Source organism: Emydura macquarii, unplaced genomic scaffold (assembly GCF_026122565.2).
Source record: "Emydura macquarii macquarii isolate MOO-44397 ecotype Brisbane River unplaced genomic scaffold, CSIRO-AGI_Emac_v2 contig_524, whole genome shotgun sequence".
Lineage (NCBI taxonomy): Eukaryota > Metazoa > Chordata > Testudines > Chelidae > Emydura > Emydura macquarii.
In genome coordinates, this window is record NW_027130661.1 from 11,054 (window position 1) to 16,956 (window position 5,903).

Genomic DNA, 5,903 nt, shown 5'->3' on the forward strand with positions numbered 1-5,903 from the left:
GGGCTACATAACCAGGGTAACATGTGGCCCTCCAGTAAGCTGCTGCCTGTGGTACGTGTACACAACAGCGTAGGACAGGAGACAGCAAGGGGCAACTTCTTACAAGCTAATGGCTTCTACAGTGCCAACTAATGGCTTAATGGGATGGGAGAGGAGGGGGAACAATTTGCTTTCTAAAGCAAATCCAATAACAACAACAATAATATTTGAAAATACCATGAAGTAGGTTTCATATATGTTCAGAAGTGAAAGATAAATGGAAAACCATAAATCTTTCGTTAGCCTGCCTTGGAATAAAAGACTACTACTTTTCCAGGTCAGACAGTACACCCTCCTTTGTAAATTCTGCCCACTCAGGGGGGATTCTTCCTCTACCCTCAAAACATCTAGAATACTCTTTTTCTAATTGAAACTGGAACTGATACACAAACCATTTCCAGTAAGGTTGTGCTGAGTTGTCTGGTGTGATGCTCCATTTGGCATGAACAGGACTAGCTTGTCGATAATTCTTGAATGGAATTTTATTGTCCTCACTAAGCACTAATAAGCAATCACTTGCTACAAGACTGGAACAGATGTCAGTAACTAGGTGATTTGTTTTGTACCAGTGGATGCCAGTCACCGCTTGAGGACGATGGAAAGGAACACTGTGGTCTCCATCATGGTCAGGAAGTGTGTTTGTACAAACAGCATTGCAAAAGGGACATTTCTCCCAACATCCACAGAGCTGCTCAAACAGTTTTTCATGAGGTTTTGATTTGAACGGTTCTACATCAATTGCAGCAAAGTCCTGTTTCAGATTTTCTTCTACAGAATCCAATGTCTCAACCATACTTTTTTTAAGGAACTCTATGTCTTTTATCTCCTGATGTTCAATGCTTTTTAGCTCATTTCGGGGAAATTGTAAGTCACCTCGAAGACTGTTGCAAAATTCATCCAACCATAAAGATGCATTGCCATTTTTCTCTTTGACGATTTCAGTTGATTCATCAATAGCTGTACAAACTGAAGAGCAGAAAACATGAAGACGCTTATTTAAGAAATGTACAAGTTTGTTTTTTTCTTTGTCTAAATAATTACCAACGCACTCTTTGATAAAAATTTTAAAAAAGTTCCGTGGAGAGTGAATGTATTCCTTGTAATTCTCAAAGTTCTCCTCTTCTGCAAGAGACTTTAGAATGTGGGTTTCCAGTTTGGCTCTATTGCCATTGAAGGCTGGATAGTTAGACTTCATTTCATTGGCCATGTCAATGGCAGCTTTGTCGTAAGTTGCACAGCGGAGAGCTTCAGTCAGCTTGTTGCATAAGAAATGGGCAAATGTTGTGATTGATGTTGCTCCTTGGCAGGCAATCTTAAAACAATTGAAGAAATCCTCTCTCTCGTGTTCAAGATATATACGTGGGTTATTTGATATCTGGAATTCTTTGTACATATCTCCAAACCTCTTTGCTGCCCTTTGGCATAGATATAACGATAAATCCATGTTGTATGCAGGTGTTACAGCAAAATTTGCATCAACAATTTCAGAGTTTATCGCTTGGTCTATTTTATTCAAAATTTCATGAAAGTAACTGGAACTGTAATTCATTATCTCTGTCTGTTTCTTCTCTATATGTTGATCTATAAGCTTTATTATTTTACTAGTTACCCCCTTTGGTCTCTGTTTATCACTTTCTTCATCAGATGTCTTCCATGGCCGTGGCTTCCATGTCTTTCTGATATGCCGAATAGGGTCCACATGAAATTGGTCAGTACATTCAGAGAATTTTTCAATCCTCTTTAATAAATCATTTGTGGATGAAAAATGATTAGTTAAGAACTTCTCCACATCAGTACCAATATCAGGTTCCTCAGCCTGTGGGACAGTAGAGGCTACTTCATCGACCCAGTTTTTCCATGTACACATAAAGTTATCTCTAAGTTCCTTTTCGTTTAGTTCCTTGTCTCTATATTTTAGAGCTAACTCTCTGCTTCTTCTAAGCATGTCATCTTTATAAACTGATCTCTTTTTTTCTAAACTGCTTTGATGATTTTTTAGACAGATAAGGTCTTTACCTTTTTGATTAGCATTGTTAACAAGATCTTCTTTAAATATTTGCAGTCTTTTTTCAACATTTGTTTTCCATTGAATCAATATCTTACTGTCTTTATCCTCACCAAAATAATTTTCCAGGTCCTTTGTGACAGCAGCATATTTTTCATCAATTGGCTTCTCAAGAAATCCACGATCTATCTCGGATATTTCTTCATTTTTAATTCGATTGCTGAGCTTGTTCTGCAGCTCAAGCATGTGACTTCTTAACTCCCAGGTCCATTTACTATACTCTGCTTCCAGCCGGTTGTATGCTGCAATCTCCAGTGTGTTCTTAAAACTGAAAACAAAATTTTCATTTAACAAACCCTCCCACAAGTCCTGAATGCGCACTTTCAGATCTGACAAACTCAAAACACTGCACTGGGAATTTTCTTTTGCAGACATGAGAATCTTGCTCTTTAGTTCTTGCACATTTTGGCTGTAGCTGGGATTTGGAGGTGCCATTGGTGGGTCTCCTTCCCAGAGGTGAGCAAAGTAATGAATGTGGGTGTTCACATCAAATCGGATAATATCACTAAAGCAGGTAACATCACAGCACTCTTGTTGAGCTGCAATAACTGCCATTTTATCTAATTTTTGTTTTAAGCGTCTTCGTCCTTCCATATTTTTTTCTTTTGCAGTTATTTCTCCAACATTTTGATGCACAAACAAACAGCTTGGGGAGAGCTTCACCCGCTTCATCCTCAAAAATGCCTGGACAGCGATCTGCAGGATATCTTGCATTTCTGAAGGATTCTCTCCAAAAATATTGATCAGAGTCATGTTGCCAAGACCAATGACAAAGGTGGCTAGCATATTATCATGATCAAGAGATGCTCTGTTTGCTAGCTCTATGGCACGTAGCCCTTCAGTATCAATAATCAACATAAAGTCAAAGTTCAGCTTTTGTCTGAATTCTTCATCCACCTTCAGTAGGTGCATAAAGGCTCCCCTGGTGCACCTCCCAGCACTGACATTGAACTGAAGACCAAACATGGTGTTGAGCAACGTTGACTTTCCAGTTCTCTGGATGCCAAGCACGGAAAGGACAAACACCTTTTTGTCTCCCAACCTTTCAGTTAACTCGTCAAAGATGGCGCCAATCCATTTCAATGGCATGTATGAAGCATCACCGTCCATCAGCTCAATGGGATAACCTGACACCATCAAATCAACTGCAATTGGTGGCAGAGCAAAAAAATATTGATCTTTTTGGTTCATTGCTTTCAGAGTTTCATAAATCTGACCTACTTCTCTCAAAATATGTTCAAGGCCCAGAGTAGATCCATTTATCTCATTTGATAGTTCTTCTAATTTTTTTTCCGATTCATTATCTCCTCTATTTCTTTTTTCTAGCATTTGTGACCACAACTCATGGTATTTTTGGTGAAGTTCTGCAAGGCAGTCAGAGCTCAAGTCATCCATAAATACTTGCAACCACTGCAGGAAGTATATTTTAGTTGTCTCTGAATTTGACTGGAGAATGTCCAGCACTGACCTCATTAAATAATTGAGGGGAAATGCTGTCTTGAATTGTATTCTTCGTATTTCATGTTTTTGTGATTCAGTTTTGCTTTTGTGCTGTTCAATACCCATGTTTTCATGCTCACGCAAATGGGTGAGCTCTTTGTCCTTTTTACACCACTTGTGCCATAATTCTCCTTGAAGAGGCATGAATTTGTCCTTGGCCTCTGCTAATCTGTTTTCATTCAAAATACTTAGCACTACCTGTGCCAATGACTTTCCTTCCCTACATTCTGGTTTATCTTCATCAATGACGAATCCATGCCGTCGAGCAATATCAGCACATGCATCAAGACTGTAAGGGATATTTGACACTTTTAGAGCACATTCAATTCTTGCTGTCAGTTCATCCATTAATTCAGCCTCATTACGGTTCTTGACAGCTATTTTTACTCGTTTTTCATCTCTGTTAACTGAAATTCTCTCTTTGTCAACACACAGAAAGATGGAAGGTTTTGGTGATTTCACTAGGTCTTGCAAAAATTTCCTGCCTCTTTCATTCTGATCAGTGCCTGACAAGAGAACTACATTGACAGAAGCTATTTCCTGTAAAAATTTGACTTGTTGCTCATGGTCCCTTGCATCCCCATGAAGATTAGTGAAGGCAATGCAACTGTCAAATCTGTCATCATCCTTTCCACCTGGACAGTACCAAGAGATTTCCACAACACCTTTCATCAAGAGACCTTCTTTGCTGCTGCCTCTACAATGACGATGGAAAAAAATGTTATGCTTTTGCTTGCTCAATAAAGTATTTAAGATCTGAGATTTAGAAGATGAAGATGTTCCAAATCTTATGAAAGATACCACTGGTGCACCTGCTTGATATACCCATTTGTCTTTGCATTTCCTAACCTCAGTATCTTCATCATATTTCTCATGACTAGCCCATTTCTTCTTAACCTGGCAAAAGGACCAAAGAGGGAATTGTATATGAGAGTCACAGGGATTTGGCACCAGAAGTGGGAGTGCAAATTGACATAAAGATAGTTTTGTTGAAAGATATTGTCTCATGAAGTCATCTGCACAATGAAAAATTGCCATCTGAATGTCCATAGGGTGCACGTGTGTCTGATTTGTAGCAGATTCACTAATTTCTTCATCGACATTATTAAAAAGATCATCTACAATATCTAAGGATTCATTCACATTGAATGTGGTGGTCAGTGTATTTGTACCTTCTTTTGTTTTGCTGTCATGCTTGCAAACCAGATACCGTACCCGATAGTCCAGCATTAACAGCTTTTGCAAAAAATAAAGCGGCAGTTCATGCTCGGTGCTGGGCTGGTTATCTGGAAAAGAAGTCTGGTCAATCACATGGATGTCAGCTTTTCTCATTTTCCCTGGATAGTAGTTTTTAAGTCCAAGACGCTCGATCAAACTTAGAAACGTCTGGGTTTCACTGGAGCTGTGTGTCTTAGCATTAGTGGACTGCACTTCTTTGGGTTCTGATTTTGGTAACTCTGCTGGTTTAGGTCTTTGACATACATTTTCTACTTCTTTTGCCATATCCTGTATCTGGAGATTGTCATTTGTGTCATCATAGATCCCCTTGATAAGGGAATTCAAGTTTCTTTCTAAAACTTCCCAATCACTGCATTCATTCTGCTTTTTAAGGATGTCAATAACTTCACTCGACAGCGAGTTTTCCAGCTCCTGTTTCATAAAAGTCAAACGTTTGTTCTTCTCCTCTGGAGACACATCTTTGAATTCAGCTGCTGTCACTGTCAGGCCTGTCAACAGCAGGAAAGCCTGAGCTCTGGAAACATCCTGGTCTCTAAGAGTCAAATATCTCTCATGTGCTCTTTGCATCTCCTCTAACATGAAGTTAATTTCTCGACATCCGATGAGATACTGAAAAATGTTCCTTTCCACCTGATACCCTGCGCTGGCTGCAACTAAGAGCAATAACAGCCCTACGTCTGTCTGCTCTCTGCCCCGTAGAGCCTTTGTCAGGGAACACAAAGCTAAGCTCACATCCAAGCTGGCCTTTCTTTGCTTCCTGCACTGCTGCTGGCGAGGACGAAGGCTCATGGGTAGCAGCCTGTATGTAAGCCTTCATTTCCTGTAGGACTTGGATAAAATCAGCAAACTCAGAAACACAGTTAGCTTTTGGCTGCTTTTCTCCTTCATGGAAGACCCACTGCATAATGGAAGAAGATTTGGGGAAATTCTGAACGGAATAGACGTGAGGGTGCAGAAGGCAGCGCAGCAGAGATTTGGTGGACATTGTGTTTTGTGCAGGGAGATCTTTGCATAGTAAAACGGTGTTTTCCAGGAAATCCTGCAGCACCTTATCTGACAG

General features: G+C 39.8%; 1 pseudogene; it reads right to left on the bottom strand.

Annotated features, from left to right (window-relative positions):
* Window positions 1–304: 304 nt before the first annotated feature.
* Window positions 305–5,900, bottom strand: LOC137147221 (interferon-induced very large GTPase 1-like; annotated as a pseudogene).
* Window positions 5,901–5,903: the final 3 nt, after the last annotated feature.